Source organism: Hippopotamus amphibius, chromosome 2 (genome assembly GCF_030028045.1).
Source record: "Hippopotamus amphibius kiboko isolate mHipAmp2 chromosome 2, mHipAmp2.hap2, whole genome shotgun sequence".
In the NCBI taxonomy this organism is placed as follows: Eukaryota; Metazoa; Chordata; class Mammalia; order Artiodactyla; family Hippopotamidae; genus Hippopotamus; species Hippopotamus amphibius.
The window spans coordinates 62,839,588-62,863,933 of record NC_080187.1 but is presented as its reverse complement, the minus strand read 5'-3'; positions in this window follow the sequence as shown (position 1 = coordinate 62,863,933).

Here is a 24,346-nt window from a genome sequence, read left to right as displayed (position 1 = left end):
ATCTATTAGATTCAAGGGAGCTCATTTTTTATGGTCATAATCTTTTTACATCAGTTGGAAGAAAGTCTCAGGGCAGGATCTTCCCAACACTCTTAATTTTGGTCACTCAAGGACTTCCTACTGCCCCCCACCCCCATAGCCAGGTTTCTTCTACTCCTGTCACCTGTTCCCTTTCTCCCTAGTTGCTTTTTCCCCTCTGTTGACTCTACTCCATAATTTTATTCTGCTTGGAAGCATTTCATCCCCAGCTCCCTCTTCATTTCCAGTACCATCTCTCTCTGAGTGTTTTCCAAACACATCTTTCATGAGAAGCAGCATGGTGACCTGAAAATTCATGGGCTGGGTTCTGGAGTCTCAGCTCTGCTATTACTTCCAGGGATGGGCCTTGGGGAAAGACAGTTCTCTAGGCTTCCATTTTTTGGAGGTTTTCTATGCCCCTCTAGCGAGAACATCATGGAGTTCAGCATTTCGTTAATGTTATAACTATCTATTCCCTTTCCTCTCAAGATTTCCCACTGATTCCACCAGAATCAAAATAATCTAAGACATTGCTATTCAGAGTTGCCCATAGACAATCAGCATGGGCATCACCAAGGAGCTTATTCAGTATCTCAGGCCCACCTCGGACCTGCTGAGTCGGAATCTGTATTTCAGTGAGGGCCCAGTGATTGATTGCACATTGAAGTTTAGAAATGCTTATCTAAACATATACTTAGACATTGAGTTCAGAGCTTGGGACCATAGTTCCCGGCAGTCTGAGGGAACAAGTGCAGCTGGGCCACTTGATGGAGGGAGTCCAGAAGATTCAAGGAAACCTATTTTTTTATGGTTAGAGTTTTTATCATTGACTTCAGTGACCTCAAAGCTTCTTCCTGGTGCTATACCTGGAATGGTGCCTCTGTGCAACATTCAGGAGCATGTCTTTTAGCAGCAACGAAGAGCCAAAAAAATTATGCCTCTGAAATAAAGGGAAAACCAGTGACAAATGAGCTCAAAGAAAAATCATCCTAGTTCTTCCTGCCTTTTGGAGATTTTACCCTCCTATAAACATCCTTCTGTCTTTCTCTGACCTCTCATTTCTCTACTCCACTTCCAAGTGGGGATACTGTTAGGATAGACACTCTCTTCTGCTTCCTTTCTGACTTGTTTGAATCTAGCACTCTTAACATTTCTCCTTGCAATAATACTCACTGAATAAGATAGTTATAAAAACTAGTAAAAGTTGCCAAGATATCTGGCTTAGACTCAGACTCTGGCCTGGCTCCTCTCTTGAAGCCAAAAGAATGCTGTTCTATAACTACCTGCTGAGCTCCCCTCAAAAATGGCATATGTTGCTGTTGGTGCAGCTGCCATCGCTAATCTCAAATGTGAAGGTGAGAGATTGAATTCAGCTAATAATAGAGCAATAAATTCTAGATTTCACATTATCTTGAGTAACTCACAGCTTTAGCCCTCCTCTTCACAATACAAGACAGAAACAGAATTTTTTAAAATACTCTGAGCTGCAAAAAAAAGTATTGTATAAGCACCATGCATAAGACTTGGTGTATTTTATACCTCAAGTGTCTCAGTCAGAAGTTATGTATCCTTGCTTGACACTTTGTTCTAATAAGCTTACATATCTGATTTCCAAACCATGATAAATTAGAAAAGAGATAAATATTGCTCTAAGTAAGTGTGTTATGATAGCTACTGAGGATGAAGTGTGCAGTAAAAGGCAGAAACCCTGCTCACACGCATACACACACAACCCCACACCCACACACACATCCCAAAAGTAGTATGGGACTATTTTATGGAGGGGCAAAGATCCATCCTTACACTTGTCTTTTAGCCCTGAAAGCTTTACTGTGTACAACTCAATACTCCAATTAATATTCTTAATAATAAAGCTGAGTTTTGCAGAAAATGTAAAATATTCTCCAGTAAACTGAAAAATAGAAAGACACTTAGGCATACATTATGATTGAACTATAAAAACTGTAACCATAGCATAAGTAGAATCTAGACAATTTTTCATTAAAAATAATTAAAATAAAATTTTGTGGGGCTATTCAAGGATTATGACTAGATAAGTCCTCACAGCACCTTATATTTTGTATAATCCTTAAAGCTTTTCAAGAGGGTCTCATATACATTATTTTCTCTCATTAAAATGGGATTAATGAAAACTAGAGATGAGTTTGAGCAAACAAATGAAGGAAAATAAATGTGTTTTTAAACACAAAGTAGAAACCATCTCTATGGAGGCAGAATGATTCCTATGCCTTTCTCTGAAATTACAGATAAAATGTTTTAGAGAAATGGAAAAAAAAATGTGTGTAGAATCTCTAGCTAGATGAAGCTTAGTAATTACTTGGTCCAACTACCCATATAAGACTCAAGATCTTTTCTACAACATCTCTTATATGTGATTCTTCGATTGGGATTTAAACATCTTAAGAGATGGAGAAATAATTACCTCTATTTCCACTTCTGTTATCTTTAAGCAGTTCTCTCAAAATATTCCTTTTTATGCTGAGTCATAATCTACCTCCTTGCAGTTTCTATCAATAATATAAAGCTTAATCTGTTTTGGTCTCTGTTCATAGGGGAAAGACTCAGGAATAGAAGTAAAGAGAGGTGAGGGTTTTCTCTTCAAAGACCCATTATGTGAAAGAGAAACTGGATTTGTGTTTTAAGGGCATTGTGATCTATGAGTAAAAGTTATGAAAAGGCAAAAACAAAAACAAAAACAAAAACCGTTTAAACAATCATTACTGTCCACCAATGTGATAAACTACCTTGAGAAATCCTGAGTTTCCCATTAACAGAAGCTTTCTAATTGAGGCTTGATGACCAATTATCAGGATACTATAGAAAATCCTGCTATATTACATGGGAGATTGTGTTTTACAAACTCTAACTTAGTTTCACTTACTACACTGCTATAATTTCTGGGTGACAACTCAAAGCTCAACAGCTTCATCATCATCATCATCAGTAACATTTATTTTGTGCTTTTAATGTACCAGGCATTGTGCCAAGTATTTCATATATATTATCTTATTTAAGCCTTTTAACAGCCCCAGGAAACAGGTGATATTATTAATATTTCCTTTGATGAATGAGGAAACCAAAGCTTACAAAGATTGAGAATCCTGTCTTTAAACTATAGAGATTAAGAACAGATCAGTGGGACTTCCCTGGTGGTGCAGTGGTTAAGAATCCACTTGCCAATGCAGGGAACATGGGTTCAATCCCTGATCTGGGAAGATCCCACATGCCACGGAGCAACTAAGCCTGTGCACCACAACTACTGAGCCTGCGCTCTTGAGCCTGTGCTCTAGAGCCTTCGAGCCATAACTACTGAGCCCAAGAGCCACAATCACTGAAGCCCCACACCTAGAGCCAGTGCTCCGCAACAAGAGAAGCCACTACAATGAGAAGCTTGCTCACCACAACTAGAGAAAGTCTGCACACAGCGATGAAGACCCAACACAGTTAATAAATAAATAAACACATTTACTAAAAAAAAAAAAAAGAACAGATCAGTGGTTGCTAAGGACGAGCAGTAGGAGGAAAGGTTGATTACAAAACAGCACAAAAAAATTGGGGGAGGTGATGGAATTGTTCTGTATTATAATGGTGGTTACAACATGGCTGAACACATTTACTAGAACTCATAGACCTGCACAGTAAAGAGAGTAAATCGTACAACATAAACTGTATCTCAACAAAGCTGACTTTAAAAAAATCTTGCCCTTGATCATATTTCAGTGTGAGCTGCGATTGTTATAAATTTGGATTCTGTGGTTATTTGCTCCTTGCCTGAAATCTATGATTTGGGTACGGTGCCACATTTGCAACCATGATGCTTTGTCTTGGACCCAAGACTATGTGGATAGTACCCTATGGGAATGGCTGTGTCTTCGTAAGTTCTATCACTTTTTACTATATTTGTCACTGTATTCATCTCTGCAATTCATTTCTCAATTCATGGTTTCCCAACTTGCTACCTTCTGATTATCTTGAAAGAGGAGACAGTTTCTTTACCTGTATAAATATTAGCTCTACAATTCTAGTATCTTTCACAGTACCTTATTCAGGCACAAAGTGTCTTTTTCTCAATAAATAACACCAGGAAAAATGAGATTTGGATTCAACACAAGGAAACATTTCAGAGTCACTGCTACTCAGAGATGGACCAGGTGCCAACTTGAACAAAGTATTTCTAAAATCACCTCTAACTGAATTTATCAAATCTCCCACATAAAAAATGCTCAACGATTTCTCTAAAGGCATGAGGAAAATTGACTCCATAGGTTTATAAATGCAGAACATTATGAGAAATAAAAGGGGAGAACATTGGTTAGCTTCTACTCCCATTCAGCTTTCCTTCTGTGCTTGCTTTGTGTGTGTGTGTGTGTGTGTGAACAAGCGTGAACAAGTTGAGGCAACTGATGAATGAAATCACTATGAGTAATCAATTTCATAAAAGAAAAATGCTTTTATAATTATCATGTCTTAAAGGTATTTCTCAGATCATTAATTTTATTGTAAATGAAAATTGTTAACAAATCAAAATAAAGTGATGAGTATCCTTTTTTTTAATAATGATAAGAAAAACACATAAGAGGTTAAATCTACCTAAGTTGTAAACTTTTTTGAAAAGCAAATAGTATAATTCATATTGTCTTCCCATATATCTTAGATATCCAGATCAGATCTGTGCACACCACACTAGTCTCTGAAATTTTCTAGCACCAACATGACAATTGACTAACCATGGCCATGACTGAAGGATGCTAAAATCTACACAGCACTAAATCCCCTAAGAGAGAGCTTGATTAGATATGTGCTCAAGGGTGGAGTCCCACAGAAAATGAGGTTGGCAGCTCTCTGAAACAAAAAGGGTATAAAACAGTTTACATGACAAAGGGAAAGTGAAGTGGGTGCCTGTGCTCTCCTCCCACTTAAGTGCATGACCTTAAACAAGTCATTACATGTTGAGCTTTTGTTTTTTACCTACAACATAAGTACACAATTGCTTGCATAGATTTCAGGACAAAACTGTTATTATCTCAATAGCTAACATAGTAAACATTTTAAATAAAATCCTTATCTGACATTGAGAGTGTCTGGAAAATGCTTAGTTTTCAATATCTGCATGAATTTTGAAATGCCAAGCCCATTGTGAAAATGTCTTTTAAGACTTTCCCATGTCTATCCAATCAGGACAAACAGCAACTTATGTGAATTGAGTAAGATAAAAAGTTATTCTGAAATAGAGAAATCTTGCCCCATAGAACTTGTGTCACTATGAACACTGAGAAATATCAAGGAAAAATTTCTTATAATTGCTCAACAGTGTTAGAAAAGGTTAAATAAAAGGGACAAATTGCCTAATATGCACCCCTTCTCCAAATCATAAAACAAAATTAGCAGCCACATGAGGCAACTATATAAAACCAGGAAGTCCTGAAATGGAAAAGTAAAAAGGTAAATGTCTACTGGAGTAAAAATACTACAAAACATGAAAATATGCAGATTAAATTCGATAGGAGACAAGGAAATCAAAGAATGGTGTAGCCCATTGTGCTGCAAGATTTGATAGCACGTACTTAATTCACAATGCGAGTAGTGATAGCATAGGGTCATAAGGATCAATTAACCTAACAATTTATTTAGCATGTGTATTTATATGCTTTTTTTGTATAATGTTTTACTATTTATGTATATATGTATTATATATTTTTGTCTTCATAGTGCAATTTATTCAACCAAAAGTTCACAGTCATATTCTAGGGATGGCCTCCAGGATAACCAGAAATCTGAACAGATCTATGCAGTATATGAAAGCATTTAAAGCTGTGGTGGCATAGGCATGAACTGGGTAAGAAACATGGTGTTAATGACCCACGGGACTGAAGAAAAGCAGGCTGGAAAGGAAGTAGAGTGGAGGGATTCAAAGCAAGTGTTCTCATGTCTAATGGGTTTGGACATTGGCTCTGCCACTCACTAACTATGTGACCCTGGACAAGATCCTCACCTAACATGGGTGAACTCTTCTCTAAAGTGGACTGCTGAGAGGAATAAATGAGACACGGCATGCAACATGCTTGACACACACAGAGTAGGTACCCAAAAACATTCACTCTTGATGATGATGACAATGACATGGACTGTTTTCTGAAAGGGGTATAATCATCTGCCGAAAAGGTCAGATGGTTCTAGGATAAGTAGTAAAATGGACAACCTCGAAGAAGTGGACAAATTCTTAGAGATACAACCTTCCAAGACTGAACCAGGAAGAAATAGAAAATATGAACAGACCAATCACAAGTACTGAAATTGAAACTATGGTTAAAAATCTTCCAACAAATAAAAGTCCAGGGCCAGATGGCTTCACAGGCAAATTCTATCAAATATTTAGGGAAGAGTTAACACCTGCACTTCTGAAACTCTTCCAAAAATTGCAGAGGAAGGGACACTCCCAAGTGCATTCTATGAGCCTGCCATCACCCTGATACCAAAATTAGACAAAGATATCTGAAAAAAAAGGAAATTACAGGCCAATATGACTGATGAATGCAGACCCAAATATCTTCAACAAAACACCAGCAAACTGAATCCAACAACACATTAGAAGGATTATAAACCCTGATCAAGTGGGATCTATCCCAGGGATGCAAGGATTCTTCAACATACCCAAATCAATCAATGTGATACACCACATTAATAAATTGAAGAATAAAAACCATATGATCATCTCAATAGACACAATTTAAAAAGAATTTTCACACATTGTCTTAATTCAAGAGTCAACAAAACTCTGAGGGAAATAGAATAGCCTAATCCCATTTAGATGCCTGTCCCTACCTCCCACCCAGGTGCCAATGGGAATGGCTTACATAAATCAATAAGCAAATCCTAGAGGTCAAGTATCCTTACAGATATTGTGAGACCTTCTGATGGCCTCCTTTTTTACTTCCATTCCTGGATTTGCAAAAAAGTAACACACAGTCTCCAAATCAAAAACTGTCACTTGCAGATAACTATAGGTAAATACAAAAACTAGGTCTCTAATAAACAGAAAGCTGCACTTCTGAGCCTGAGACATAGCAGATCCCTACTATTTAGAGGCTGTGCACTTATGTAGAATATTGGCAGTGACAATACTATCACCAAGGGTTGTTGTAAGAACTGCATCTATTCATTCAATCAACATTTATTGAGGCCAGAGTGACATCACCAAGATGACAGCATAGGAGACCCCAGCCTCTATCCCCCAGCAAAGACCAACAGTTAGATAGTTATCCATGAACGAAAGCAGCTCTGGGAGAACTTGGTGTCCATTTAAGAAACTTTAGCAATACAGTGAAATAAAAAAAAAAAATACTGAAAATAACTGCACAAGAAGAGAAAGAACACAGCTTTATTTTCCCTGAATCATCCCATTCCCCCAAACTGGCATTGCTCATTGCCAAAATGGAACTCCCCAGCTAGAAAGCATTCCCTTCAACAGGAAAGGAAGAGTGGGATGAATGACCAGCTTTCCCAGCCTTTGGGTACCACATGAAGGTCCAACTTCAATTTTACATTACCCGACCAGCAAAGCTGAGACTTACAGAGTTGGCTAGAAACAACAAAGAAGACCAGGGGCTACCAATAGCAGCCATACATGGAAGTGACTGATGTTCACAGTAACCTGCTTTCACAGGCAAAACTAGCAGCTTTTGACAATGAGGGGGAAAAAAACCAATGGCCAGCACAGCTGCTGCAACCCTCCTGCAGATTTCGCCAGCTTTTCCTACAAGTATCTACATTCACTGACTCCAGCCACCTGAGTTCTTACCTGCTCCCTTCCTCCACCCCCCAGAGTCCAGGAATTGCATCAGCAGCCAGCCCAGGCCTCTGCGGCTGTAAAATGCAAGTGTGTAAAATGCAAGTCTAGATCCCTGTGGCTGCCCAATCCTACCAGTTGAGCGTGTGCTTGGGCCTAGACTCTCTAATTGTGCACCTGCACACTGCTGCCTGATACCCATCACCAACCTTCACTGTGTGTGCACACCCAGGAAAGACTCTGCAGCCACAGAAAAGCACATCTGGTAGCCATGGCCCCCAAAGCTGCTTGTGGGCCCAGACAAGACCTTGTCTTCTATCACTGGCCTCCACTGCTGTGATTGCCTGCAGCCAGCCCCTATAGCTGAGCACCTGGCACTGTCAGCGCATCCCCCTCACCATGTTGCAATGCCACATGCCTGGAGCAAGACCCAGTAGCCAGTGTAGTACATGCCAACAGCCAGGGCCTCTGAACTATCAGTGCACCAGCAGTTGCCTATCCAGCCCCAACAACTACATGTGTGCCTGTAACTGATCCCTGTCACACATAGGCACATGCAGTTGGCCTCCAGAGCCAAATGTTTGCACACTACCAGCTCTGGTCACCACCACTCTCTGCAGTGGTCCCTAAACGCTGGACCTGAAGGCACAGCTGAGAAACCCAAAAGCGTTTGCAGCCACCATGGACAGCAAGTAACACTCACTGAGGACCACATAGTTATCAATGCCATGGACCCAATGGCCTGAGTTTGAGATATCACGCCTCCTGAGCCCCAGTGCCACCACACACCTCTCACTTGGCCCCCTGCAACACTAGACCCAGGGCCACAGCATGTTCCAGTGTGCCCCCACTTGCAGGTGAAAGTCTTTCTTCCTAAGTTATTCCAAAAAGTCTGAAAGAAGTGACTGCTTCTTTAAATGTGCAGACACCTACACAAAGCTACAGAGATCAGGGAGAATCAGGGAAACACTGACTCCACCAAAGGAGTGCTGTGAACCTCCAGTAACTGGCCACAAAGAAATGGAAGCAAAGGAATTACCTGACAAATAATTCAAAACAATTATTCTCAAGATGCTTGGAGATCTACAAGGAGGACACAGACAAACAATTAACAATATCAGCAAAGCAATACAAGAGCAATATAAGAATTTCAAAAAAGAGAAAAAGTAAAAAAGAACCAAACAAATTTGGGAAATGAAGAATACAGTGGCTGAAGAATTCTACAGAATGCTTCAACAGCAGACTTGACTAAGCAGAAGAAAGAATTAGTGAGCACAGAGACTCAAATAAAACTGTAAATGAGCAAGAACACATTACAACTAACACCACAGATACACAAAGAATCAGAGAGACTACCATGAACAGGAACACTCAATAGGGAAAGGATAGTCTCTGAAGCTAATGTTGTTGAGAGAACTAGATAGCCACATGCAGAAAAAAGAAATTGGACCCTTATACATCAATCACAAAAACTAACTCAAAATGGATTAAATACTTAAACATAAGACTTGAAACCACAGAACTCCTAGAAGAAAACATAGAGAAAAAGCTGCTAATATTGGTCTTGGCAATGATTATTTTTTTGGGGGGAGGGTGGGATGTGACACCAAAAGTACAAGCAATAAAAGCAAAGTTAACAAGTGAGACTATAGCAAACTAAAGATCTTCTATCCAGGAAAAGAAACATTCCAAAAATGAAAAGGTAACCTATGGAATGGAAGAATGTATTTTCAAACCATATATCTGTTAAGGAGTTAATATCCAAAAATATGTAGATAACTCATACAACTGAATAGCAAACAAACAAACAAAAAACAATGAAAAAAATGGGCAGAGAAACTAAATAGAAAATTTTCCAAAGACAACATCTGGATGGTCAATAGGTACATGAAAAAGTGCTCTACATCACTAATCATTAGGCAATAAAAATAAAACCACAATGGGATATCACTTCACACCTGTTAGAATGGCTATCATTAAGAAGACAAGAGATAACAAGTGTTGGTAAAGATGTGACAAAAAGACCCCTTGTACACTGTTAGTGGGAATATAAATTTCTGCAGCCACTATGGAAAAAAGTATGGAAGTTACTCAAAAAATTAAAAATAGACCTACTGTACAATCCAGTAATTCTACTTCTGGGTATATATCCAAAGGAAATTCAGTGACTTCGGCCCAGTGGTTAAGAATCCATCTGCCAATGCAGGGGACACAGGTTCAATCCCTGGTCCAGGAAGATCCCACATGCCACGGAACAACTATGCCCGTGCGTCACAACTACTGAGTCTACCCTCTAAAGCCCACTAGCCACAACTACTGAGCCCACGTGCCACAGCTACTGAAGCCCACATGCCTAGAGTCTGTGCCCTGCAATAAGAGAAGCCACCGCAATGAAAAGCCTGCACCAAAAGGAAGAGAAGCCCTTGCTCGCCGCAACTAGAGAAAGTCCACATGCAGCAAAAAAGACCTAATGCAACCAATAAATTAATTAATTAAGAAAAAAAAACAAACAAAAAATGAAGGATATTCAAACATGAGTTCAGAGAGTCCCGTGCTTATTGGGGCACTATTCACAATAGCCAAAATTTGGAAACATCCTGTGTCCATTGATGGATAAATAGATAAAGGAGATGTAAAATTATCTATCTATCTATCATCTATCTATCTATCTATCCATCTATCTATCTATCTATCTATCTATCTATCTATCTATCTATCTCCCTCCCTATCTATTATATATATATAAAAATAATTATTCAGCTATGAGAAAAAAGGAAATTCTGTCACTTGGGACAACATGGATAGACCTTGAGGACGTTAAGCTATGTGAAATAAGTCAGACAGAAAAAGGCAAATATTGTATTATATTACTTATATGTGGAATCTACAAAAGAAAAACTATAGAAATAGAGTAAAGAGTTGGTTACCAGGGGCTTGGGGGTGGGAGAATGAGGAGATATTGATCAAAGTGTATAAACTTCCAATTATGAGTAAGTTCTGGGGATCAAATATCCCCAGATATAATCTCCTGGTGAATACAGTTAAAAATAGTGAATTATGCATATGAAAGTTGATAAGAGAGCAGATCTTAAATATTCTTACCACAAAAAAAGAAATTATAACCATGTGACATGATAAAGATACTAGCTATGACTCTGGTGGGAATCATTTTGTAATATATAAGTGCATCAAATCAACACAATGCATATGTTAAATTTACATAGTAGTATATGTCAATCATATCTCAACAGAACTGGAAAATAATAAAAAGTAAATGTTGTGCCTTAAAAAAAGTAAAAAAAAATTTTACTGAGCCCCTACTGTGTGCAGGAATAGGCCTGGGTCTAAAGGTAAATAGAAGAATATGTTTGCAGTCTAGAAGAAGAGAAAGAAAAATAGGAAAAATGCTATGTGAACTGTAAGGACAATCGTACTTACTTAAAGGAGCTGGGAAAGATGACCTAATTCAAATGTCAAAAGTGAAGAAAAAAGAAGTGGGTTCATAAAGGCTCCTGTCTTGAACTCCTAGCTAAGCTTCATACATATAGTGGCCCCTTGAGTCCTAACGGGGACTTTGTATGCAAAATGTCTACAGAATTGGACTAACGATTACACACGTTATGTAAGAGACGTTTACCTAAGTGCAGCCAAAGTGTTTTCACACTTCCACCATGTGAACACTGGGGCAAGCATCTCTGTGGTCCAAGAAATGAAGCCAAGCCAGTTACTCTCCACCCACAACACCATCCCCTCAGCTCTTCACACAGGCTTTAGTTGAAATGACAATATGGGAAGCAAAACACTTGCCGAAAATGGGGCATGTTGAAATGAAGACCAAGCTGGTTTTTATTTTCCTCCAGCATGTCAAGTCCTCACTACACTTACCACACACAAACAGACCTTCACAAAGTCATGGAAGTAGAAATGTGCGAAGGAGAAGGAAGCAAAGGAGAGAAAGGTATTAGGGTAAGATATGTAGAGTTAGCTGTAAAGGTGGCAGCCGTAAAACAAGAGCTAAACCACATAAAAGAGCTGTAATGCCTACTTCCTTCCACAGCAGGGGTAACTGCTGCAGTTCTGTATTCCAGGCAAGACCTTGGATTGTGAAGCTGCTCTTTTCTTAGCTGGTCACAGCATTAGGTCCTTCTATAGTTTCTCCTCTGTCTGCTCTGATATAGTGAATGTGATCTCAGGTGGCCTGGGCCTGCAGCTGTTTGAAGCAGGATTTTAGTTCCTGGCCAGCGATTGAAGTCAGGCTGTGGCAGTGAGGGCACTGAATCCTAACCACTATGCCACCAGGGACCAGTGGCCAGTGATAAGGCCCTGGCCTATCAGCTTTGTAGAAATGAATTTCCACAAAGAGATGGAAAGTAGTGAAACAAGTAGAGTATTTATTAGGAGGAAAAAGAGTACATGTGAATAGGCACACAAGGGTGGCCTCAAAGAGAGTTGCGCCCTCCTGGTAGTTTGAATCACTTATACGGGGCATTTCTTCTGGGTTTCCTTTGGCCAATTATCTTGCTTTGCCTGGTTCTCCTATGTGTGCGTGCACATCTTTTAGCCAAGATGGATTTTAGCAAAGAGGCCTATGGGTAAGCTGACATCATTCCCTTTTTGACTTCCAAGGAACCTCTTCATACATATATAGTCGGGAAGTTCCCTTTGACCCCGAAAATGAGAAATATATGGTCATTATCTTTTATCTGGGCAGGGCTCAGCCTCTCCTATTATCCTCCCACTACTATTTTCATCTTGGAGTATCTGTCCACAGGGGACAAACTCCAGCTACACAGTCTGGGGCCCACCTATCTCCTGCCTCAAAAAGAGTAACAGAATGAGAATCAGAAGACCTGATGTTTAGCACCACACAGTCACTACCTAGGCAAGTGTGTATCATATTTAGGGCTCCATTTCCATATGTGTAAAATGAGTGAGTTGGAGCAGACAATATTCAAGAGCCACTCTGGCCACATAAGTTATGATTTCATCAGGATAGTATAATTCAATCAACGTATACTTTTTGTAATGAATAAACATCACCATTTCTTAGTTGTGTGGTTTTGTACAAGTTACTAAACTTTTCTGAGCCCTAGTTTTTTCAAAGGTAAAATGTGGTTAATGGTGCCTTGTCTGGGTGTTGGAAGGATTAAATGAGATAAAGCATATCTGCACTAGCATAGCACTAGTAGCATTAAAGAGGGTAGTTCCCTTCCCCTCACTGGGGTTCTTTGGTGGATGTCCCTATGAGAGTTCCTATTCAGTCCTACCAGAACTTTCACAGGGGGCATTGCACAGAGAAGCCACAATGAAAGAAGGAATGGAGTTCTAGTTCAGCTTCCCAGCAGGACCTCAAGCAGGTCCTGAGTATCAGTGAGCTTCATTTTCCTCTCATGCAAGATGAAGGTATGACTACTTGTCCTGCTTACCTCTTGAGGCTATCGTGAGATCAAAGAGGATGAATATGGAATGTTTTGTGAACTCTGAAGCACCATTCCAATGTCAGGGGGAGATGAGATCTGGGGATACGAATCTGCACCACCAAATGCCTCTTGCTCACTCCTGGACAGTGGCTATCAGCTCTCTTAGCTTATCACTTATCCCCAGGTGGTGTTAGGAAAAATTCAGGGCTCATGCATCCTCTAATCCACTTAAGAATTTGGATACTGAGCTTTATTCTTTAATGCTCAGCACATGAGACTTCTAAGAGGGGATATTTTCTCAAAGTGTTAGCCCTAGGGGGATTTATATCAATGCTGTCTTTCTTTTGCTGAGAGAAGTAAGAGAGTTAAGCATGACGTATCACCTTTATATTATATCTTTAACAAGCTCTGTTCCTCTGTACAGAAATTTTAAATTATTACATTATAGAAAGTAGGGGTACATATTTATAATTGTAGTACCAAAGGCTAAAGAAGATTCTTTTACATTTTTCTGTGTCTCTGTTCCCTTTCTTTTCTGAAAGACTAATTGATTGTACTTTTAACATGAAAAGTGTGTTCTAAAAAAACACATGGAAAGTGGCCCAACTTTGCCCCTTCATGATCTTCACATCTTAATTCCCTCCGTTGTTAATTATCCTCACCAGTCTCAATTCCATGGCTTCTCAGCTAAGTGCCAATATATTCTCCATTCATGACCCTTGGAAAAAGTTACTCCTTTTAAATGACAGATTGCAAAAGGAGTGCAAAGGAAGCTATCACGTGTACTTTCTATCATTAGTTCAAACTTTTTTGTTCCATTTAGGTACCAAGATGGATATTTGCAGTTAGGCAGTAGGAATATAAGCAAATGGTCAAAAGGATTTTGAACTTTCAAAAATGGTGGCTGTGTCCTCATGTATGTTCTTAGTCAAATAGGGCAGGAAGATAAGCACCTGGTAAAGTAACTAGATCTCTAGGATGGCATAAAAAGGACTGACTACTCATAAAAATAAACCTAGAGCTCAGTCAGAATTCATGCATTTACTTGACCGCCTTCTGGTTATTCTGACATTTCCTTCATACATACATACATGTATATTTAAATCTTAGTGGAAATTATGTAATGATGATATAAATAGTGGCAAATGTATAAATAAAACACAGTGTCTAGGGTTGAAGTCATGTAAAATTAAAGGTGTATGATGACATGTCTTTGTTATGCAACGAATCACCATTACACAGCAGGATTCTGATATTGGATTCATACACATAACTACACGTCTACTACACTGAAAGCTCAAAAAAGAACTATCAAGCTATTGGTGGGTTTGTAAATATCCAGATATTTGTTATCATATCAACAACCAGTCTGAACAACTTCTATACACTCTTGTTGTAATAAAGACAAACTAGAAACCATAAGGTGCTACACTACTACAGAATTCTTTTAACTCCCAGTTGAAAAACCAAAACAATACCACAAAAATAATATCTTTGTTTACTGATAACTGGGCAGTCAAATATGTTATACAAGAGCAGGTATTCTTTACATCTTTTGATAGCATGTCTTCACAAAACATGGGCTGATCCTCACTGAGATGTAGCAAATTACAGAGACCTCACAAGATCATTTATCCAATCCCCTATCTTAATCCCACATGATATGTTGTTAGCAGATTTTTAGATGAAAAATTTCAACCATTTAAAAAAAATCAACCCAAATTTGTAGCATTTGGGAAAATAAATCCTATTTAATTAAATTTCCAAGCACAAACATTTTTACAATGAAATGTTTTAAAACACAGAATGACTCCACATGTACTGCAAAAACAGCCACCAAATATGAAAGCTCTTTGAAAACCTCAAAGAACAGAGAATCAAAGCCAAAACCCAAAACAGTAACCAAAAAATCTTAGTACCTCTCTAAACAAATCTACAAATTTACATTCAATGAAAGCTCTGCTTTATAAAAACAAAACAAGAAACTTGAAAACACATTGTTTCCATCTGATACAGTTATTCTTCACTTCTTAAAAATAAAGCCATATTTATAATGGAGAAAAACATTAAAAGAGAAAAAAATTAGTTCTTCCTCTCCAACCAGGTTCTCTCTCTTATTTAAGATGACTGAGGGACTTCCCTGGTGGTCCAGTGGTTAAGGTTCTGTGCTCCCACTGCACGGGGCTCGGGTTCCATCCCTTGTCAGGGAACTAAGATTCCACATGCCAAGTGGCACAGCCAAAAAACAGAAACAAAAACAAACAAACAAAAAGATGACTGAGATTTTTAGTTTTAGAAGATGAACAAGCAACCAACAAGAATCCATGAGACTGAGAAATAAAGATTAGATTTGGGAATACAGTATAGTCCTGCTTGCTACTAAAACCTCCCAGCTGTGATCTCCTTGTTGAGAATTCAAATTCTAGGAATTTAGGATTTGGATTATTTGTCTTCATTAGTTAGTTTGTAAGGGAAAGCAAAAGAGGAAGGAGGAGCAATTCTGGGACATGTTCAGTTACAGCTTTCATGCCTACAATGTCCTGGTATAGGTTTCAGTCCAGGCAATTCCACCTCTCACCTAGATCCAGACCACTGGGCATTGGAAGCTGAGCTGCCAAAAAAGTGAAGAGACAAAGGTCAGTGGTCACCAACTGGCTGCCACATCCTTCCAAAGTCTTCGCATTCTCAAATATCATCCATGCAAATGACTTCAGAGCATCTTAAAGAAAATATAAATAGGAAGCTAAGGCATCAATTGCGCCTGCCTCCTGACTGACTCTTCTAAGATGACATCACAGTATCAGAGCTGGAGGGACAGCTCTTTTATAAAACTCCAAGCTCCAGGAAATTCACAAGCATAGAAATCACTCCATTCAAGGACCCTGGCGTGGTTGATGTTGAACACACGTGATGTATTGTCTCCCATGTTTTTACTAGTAAATCCCCATACAGGGAAGTGGCCCTGTACACTGGGTTCCAAAGCCATTTCCTGGTGCACTTCTTAGAACTGTGACTTTTGAAGGGTAAAATTCTAAGCATTAGGGAAAGCTCTTACTTGTTGCCATAGTACAAACTGAGCCAGAACAATTCTGAGTGGAATTCATTTTCCACTCAGACCTCAGCACAGTTTCAGAAACACTATCAAGTTGAGTAAGCCTTATGTGAACCATTTTTTGTTATTATTTTTAATTATTAGCTTTGAAGGTTTACTTTTGGGGAGCAATATAACATTTCAAAATGCTACTATGTCATACCTTAGAAGGACGCAATATCAAGAAGCTACAAATAATCCTTAAATCTCAACATGCGTATAACACTCTTTATTTCACCAAGTCCTTTAAAAATTGACCTCATTTGATTTCAAAACTCCCCTATAAGGGAGCCAGAGCAGATACTATTATCTCATGTTTACAGATGAAGAATCTAAGAAACTCATTACCAAACCCCAGCCCACATTATAAACAGGAAAACAAGGATGTGAACCTCACCCACACAACAGCATGGAATAGTAATTGTTCACTGTATCTCATCTTCCTTAACAAAATAATAATAATAGTAATAATAATAATAATAATAGTAATAATAATAAAACTTCCATCCTTGACCTCTGGGGACTTTCCATTTCAGTTCTCACAAACTACAACTAATTTCAGAGTATATCTACACACAGGCAAATTATAACATTTTTCTTTAATTCCTATTCAAATATTGCACAGGAAATGTATTATCGACAAATGTTTATTGAGGGCTTGTGATGTCAGTGTTTATGACAATGAGCTGAAAATTTACATTTTACTTACATAGTACTGAATATTCATATATACCAAACTGTGTAGAATGTTTGATACATTTATATGCATAAAAATATGTAGGTAAAATACATTGGTGACTGCAATTTTCACTTTCCAACTAAATATTTTGGCATCTTATCATAGAAAAATCAAAGACTAGAAGAGGGAAAAAAGCTGCTACTCTGAATCCTCTTCTCTTCCATGGAGGACATGGTCTTAATAAAAAGAGTTCTAGAATTCTAGGAAGGAGATGCAGAGAATAATATTAGATTCACCCCAATAAATGTTTTTAGGAGATCCATTTTGTTCCTAAGCTTCTGAATCTGGTAAATGTAAATATAGGCTTTTATCTGGAGGACAGAGAAGCTCAACAATCTCTAAAAAAAGAAACTAAAATGAGGAAAGTTTTAATGGTGAAAAGTCAATTGGGAGATGGAGTAAATTTGCAAGTGAAAAATTTAAAAATAATATTAAGCGGGTCTTGAAATGTCTCCACTCAAAACAATGCAACAGAATACGTACTCATTTTCTCTCCAAGAGACCCCAGGTTCTCACCTAGTTGCTGAGACCAGCTCGAAACCTGCTTTCTCTGAATGATAGGCATTTTTCTTTGTTATGTCCAGATAGGTCCTTAAGGTCTGGCAATCTGTGACTAAAGGACAAATTCAATAACCCCCACTTACAATGCTCCTCTCCAACACACACACACACACACACACACACACGCACACACCCCCCCATAATATACCTAATTTGGGTAAGAACAAAACAGGAAAACTTCATTGACGGCCTATATTTGGGAAAGGGTATGCTAGGGAACAGTACTAGTCCCCCTGTGCATGGTGTGATTGTGTACTGCTTGGCAGGAACAGCAAGAACTCCCTGCTCTGCTGATAGAGGACATTTCTTGGTCAGCCAGTCTCGCCGCCCTCTCGTCTGCTCTCATGGAGGAGCTCTCTTGTTTATTAACACCTTTATTCAGATATTACTCACATGCCATATAATCCGCACATTAAAATGTGCATTTCAATGGTTTTTAGTATATTCACAGGTATATGCCTTAGTCAATTTTACCATAGTCAATTTTAGGACATACTTACCACTTCACAAAGAAATGCTGTACCCTTTAATAATCTCCCTTATTTCCCCTTTCTGATCCAGATGCCTTTTGATGGCTCTCTCTTGTTCAGTGTCCTTCTTAGACACATCTAAGGTAGAAACTGGAAATGATTCTCTTCCTGAGGTCCTGAAGCCAGTTTAATAGTTCATTTACCATTAACGTCAATAAAGGACATTAAAAGTAAGTAAAAGTGATTAGCAATAAGTTTCCTTCCTAGTCTTTAACCCTATTTTTATTTGGAAGTGGTTATAAATTTAGAGATCTTTTTAAGAATAGTTCTATTCTAATTTTAATTTTTAAAATTTTTTAAATTTTATTTATTAAAATTGTGTATATTTAAGATGAACAGCATATTCTGACATGCATATACATAGTGAAATGATTACTATAGTCAAGCTAATTAACATATAATGCCCTCACATACTTACCTGTTTTTGTTTATGTGTTGGTAGCACCTGAAATCTACTCTCTGAGCACATTTCCAGTATATAATATAGAATTATTAACTATAGTCACATGCTGTACATTAGATCTCCGGAATTTATTCATCGTTCTATGTAACTGAAACTTTGCACCCTTTAATGAACATCTGAACACTTCTCCAGCCTTCTCCACCAAGATATTAACATTCTACTCTCTGCTTCTAATAATTCAACTTTTTTAGCTTCCACGTATAAGTGAGATTACGCAGTGTTTTTCTGTCTGGCTTACTTCACTTAGCGTAATATCCTCCAGGTTCATTCATGTTGCCTCAAATGGCAGGATTTTCTTCTTTCTCATGGCTGAATATATTCCACTGTATATCTACATCTTCTTCATCCATTCATCCATTGACAGATACTTAAGTCATTTCCATATCTTGGCTGTTGTGAATAATGCTTAAATGAACATGGGAGCACAGATATATCTTCAAATGCCTGATTTCATTTCATTAGGATGAAATGGGATTGTGGAATCATATGAAGCTCAATTTTTAATTTTTGAGGAAGCTTTAGAGTGTTTTCCTAATAGCTGTACCAATTTACATTCCCATCAACAGTGTACATGGGTTCCCTTTTCTCCATATCCTTGCTAACACTGCTTACCTCATGTCTTTTTGATGATAGTCATCCTGACAGGTGTGAGGTGATATATCATTGTGGTTTTGCTCTGCATTTACCTGAGTATTAGTGATGTTGAGCATCTTTTCATATGCCTGGTGACCATTTGTACATTTTTTTGAAAAAATGTCTATTCAGGTCCTTTGCCCATTTTTTAATTAGGTTATTTGGGGTTTTTGCTTCTGTGTTTTTGTTTTTTGTTTTTTGCTGTACAGTTGTATGAGTTCCTTATATATTTTGCATATTAACCCTTTATTAGATATCTGGCTTGCAAATATTTTCTCTCAATTCATAGATTGCCTTTCCATTTTGTTAATTGTTTTTGTGTGTGTGTGTGTGTGTGTGCAGTAGCTTTTTAGTTTGATAAAGACAACTTATTTTGGCATTTTTTGCTGCTGCTTTGGTGTCATATCCAAAAAATTCATTGCCAAAAGCCAGTGTCAAGGAACTTTTCCTCTGTGTTTTCTTCTGGAGGTTAATAGTTTCAAGTCTTACATTTAGTCTTCAATTCATTTTGAGTTGATTTTGTGTGTGTGCATATGATCTAAGATAAGGGTCAAATTTCATTCTTTTGCATGTAGGTAACCAGTTTCCCCAGTGTCATTTATTAAAGAGGTTATCATTTCCCCATTGTGTATTCTTGGTGCACTTGTTGAAAATCAGTTGACTGTAAATGCATGGGTATATTTCTGGGCTCTATAATTTATTCCTTTTGTCTATGTGATTGTTTTTATGCCAGTACCATACTGTTTTGATTACTACAGCTTTGTAATGTAATTTGAAATTAGAATTGTGTTGCTTCCAACTTTGTTCTTCTTTCTCAAGGCTGATTTGGCTAGTTGGGTTCTTTCATAGTTTCCTATTAATTTTAGGGTTGTTATACTATATCTGTGAAAAATGCCATCGGAATTTGATAGGAACTGTATTAATTTGTATATTGCTTTGGGTTGTATGACCATTTGAACAATATAAACTCTTCCAATCCATGAACATGGGATATCTTTCCATTTAGTTCTATCTTATTCTATTTCATTCATAAATATTTTATTGTTAGTGTATAGATTTTTATCTTCATGGTTACATTTATTCCTAAGTATTTTATTGTTTTGACACTATTATAAATGGGATAATTTTCTTGATTTCCTTTTCAGATAGATTATTGTATTTATAAAGAAATGCGACAGGCTTCTATATGTTGACTTTTGTATCCCGCAAGTTTACTGAATTAACTATTTGTTCTAAAATTGTTATGGAGTCTTTAGGGTTTTCTATATATAGAATCATATTATCTGAAAACAAGGATCATTTTATTTCTTTCTTTTTAATTTGATTGTCTTTTATTTCTTTTTCTTGTCTGATTGCTCTTGCTAGTACTCCCAGTTGTATGTTGAATAAAAGTGGTGAGAATGGGCATCTTTGCCTTGTATTGGATCTTACAGGAAAAGTGGTAGTTTTTCCCTATTGATTATGATATTAGCTGCGGACTTTTTATAAATGGTTTTTATTGTGTTAGTTAAGTTCCTATATCTATTTTGCTGAGAATTTTTATCATATATGGAAATTGAACTTTGTCAAAAGCCTTTTCTGCCTCTATTGAGATGATCATGTAGTTTTCCACTTTCATTCTGTTAACATAGTTTATAACATTGTTTGATTTGTATATGTTCAACCAATCTTGCATCCCAGTATAGGTCTCTCTTGGTCATGGTGTATAACCTATTTGATGTATGGTTGAATTGGGTTGGCTAGTATTAAGGGCTTTTGCATCTATTTTCATCAGAGATATTGTCCTATATTTTTCTTTTCTTATGGTGTCCTCGTCTGGCTTTGGTATCAGGGTAAATCTAACCTCATAGAATGAATTTGAATGTGTTCTTTTCTCTTCAGTTTTTTAGAAAATCTTGGGAAGAATTGATATTAACTTTTTTGAATGTTTTGTACACATACAGGTGAGCCATCTGATTATAGGTTCTTCTTTGTTGGGAAGATTTTGATCACTCCTTCAATTTCCTTATTTGTTATTGATCTATTCATGCTTCCTAGTTTTTGCCAACTTTCCATCCCAGGGACACATGGGATTTCTAACTATGCCATGGGTCCAGTCCAAACAGAGCACAAATATAGTTGTCTGACCTTGCCAGTGGTTTTATGATCATAACAACAGCATGACTATTTCAAGGAGTGCTCTGGCCAAAAAACAACAACAATTAGTGAAGCTGGAGGCACAGGGTAGGGAAGATATAGGTGAAGAAAAAAGGATCTGGAGTGGTACATAAGCTTGGTCCAGTACATTTAACCTATATTTCCACACTTAAGGGTCAGCCAGCTTACTTTTGTCTTTTCTTTCATTCACCTATGTATGCCCGCTTCCTTCCTTGCTTCCTTCCTCCATTTTTTCCCTCTTTCCTCCCTCCCTCCCTCCTTTTCTCCTTCTTTCTTTCTATTATTTACTCATATCTCCATTTAGTCAGATAACTAGCTTGATAAGCAATTATAGTGGTTCCCACTCGGAGCCCCTTCCAACATGATACTTTGTTAAGTGTAAAAATTTACTCAAAGTTTAAATACCTTGCTAGTCACTAGTAGATGGTCAACAAATAGTGGCTAATTTTCATAGTCACATATTGATTCCAAAACATATGACTATATAGGCTTTTGTTGTATTCATCCTGTGCTCAATGGGGAGAAAAGAGTGAGAGAAAAGACAAAACTATCTAATTATGTGAAGACTACTGTCACAGCCATTCTTTGAAAGAAACAACTATTAAAACTATTACTAAGACTGAACATTAATGAGTCCTATCAAATTTATTACAACTAAGAGAAATGTTTATGGTAAAACATAAATAGAAGAGTCTAAGAAATTAACTAGAAAAATGATGAAGGAAAGCTGTTATCTTCCAGAATCTATTATTCAAGTAGATAGAGAGTAAGAATTAGAAGATGAGAGATAAACTTTAAAATACCATGATTAAATGGAATATAATAAATCAGCTAAAACTTAAGCAATTTTGTTCTTTGAAGCTCCTTTTTTAAAATAATTTAATTGTACTTTTCCTTCATAACAAGTATCACAAGTGGAGGTTTCAGTTCAAAATTGATAAACCCATTTTGAAAGGGCCATACAATAAATATTTCAGGCTTTTTAGGCCACATACAGTCTGTATCACATGTTCTTATTGGTGTGTTTCCTTATAGCCCTTTAAAATGTAAAAAACAAATAAATTAAAAAACACATCTTAAAAAAAAAACACATCTGTCTCACTGAGTTGTACAGTAATAATTTGCAGGTCAGATTTGGCCCACGGACATTGTTTGCCAAACCCTACTTTTTATTCCATTAACATTTAATATAATATACTTAGGGTTAAGACTTTTAGTTTGATATTTATTTTCCATTTGACTCATCTGTTCTTTATTTCTCCTTCCCTGATTTCTTTTGCATTAATAGAGTATTCTTTTTACCATTCTATTTTATATCCTCTATCTAGATTTTTAGTTATATAGTTGAATGTTTTTCTTTTAGTGGTTTTCTTATAAATTTCAATATGTGTCCTTGACTTTTTATCACTCTATTAAATTAGTATTTTTACCACTTCTTGAACAATGTGCTATATTTAATGCTGGTTTTGGTCATTTTAAACTTCTATTAAATCATATGTTATCTCTAAAAGATATTAGTATTAGTATTATCATCACTAGTATTATTTTAAGCAGTCGGTATTCTTTTTCTATTTGTCCATATAAATTTACCTTTTCTTGTGCCCTTCCTTTCTTCCTACAGTTGTATAGTTCCATCCAGTTCCTTCAGTCTAAGGAAGTTCACTTAATATTTCTTGTAAGATGGGTCTACAGATGTAAATTCTCTCAGCTTTTTTTAGTTTGCAAATATCTTTAGTTTATCTTCATTTTCAAAGGCTCTTTTTGCTGACTATTCCAGGTTGTAGGTTTGCCTTTCCTCCTCCCTTTCTCCCTTCCTTCCTTCTTTCCTTTCTTCCTTCCTTTTTCAACACTTTAAAGATATCTTTCAATTTTCTTCTGTGTTTCATAATTTCTCTTGAAAATTCAGCCTTTAGTCTTATTGTTGCTTTTTTTTTTTTTTTGCAGATAATGTGTCTTTTTCTTACCCCTCTAGCTGCATTTAAGATTTTCTCTTTGCTTTTAGTTTTTACCAATATACTGTGATATGCCTACATCTGAGTTTTTTTATATTAACCTGCCACAGAATTCTCAAACTTCTTGAATCTGTAGTGTTTTAAAATGTACATTTTATTATTCAGATATGTTGAGGCCAACAGATAAAGGAATGATTGTCATTGAAAAGACAGTTTGTTACTCATAGTTCCCAAGAGGAGGGGAACATGCCATGCCATGAGGGGGGCCACATGGGAAAACATCAGGGTTGGTCAGGAGGCGAATGAAATGAGGAAAAAATATGGGCAAGAGCTTTTATTGTAATGTCCATTGGATGGAGTAGGCAAGGTAGGGTAAGAAGAATTAGGACTGGCTGGTTTAGATAATTTCAGTGGGCTCTATCTCAAAGACATATCTGCCCTATCATGTTTATTGCATCATTATTCACAATAGCCAAGATAAGGAAACCACCTAAGTGCCCATTGATGGATGAAAGGATAAAGAAAATGTGGTGTTTATATATAAAATGGAATAGTATTCAGCCTGTAAAAAGATCCTGCCATTTGCAACATGAATAAATTTATAAGACATTAAGCAAAGTGAAATAAGCTAAACACAGAAAGAAAAATACCATATGACTTCACTTATATATGGAATCTTAAAAAGTTGAAATCACAAAAGCAGAGAGTAGAATGATGGTTGCCAGGGGCTGGAGGATAGGGATAATGGGGCACTATTGTTTAAAGACCACAAAGTTTCAGGATAAATAAGTTTTGGATATCTGATGTTCAGCATGGTGACTATAGTTAATACTGCATTGTATACTTAAAGTTTGCTCAGAGAATTGATCACACACACACACACAATGGTAACTATTAAAAGGGATGGCTATATTAATTAGTTTGATTGTAATAAGCATTTCATAATGTATATCAAAGCATCATTTAGTATACCTT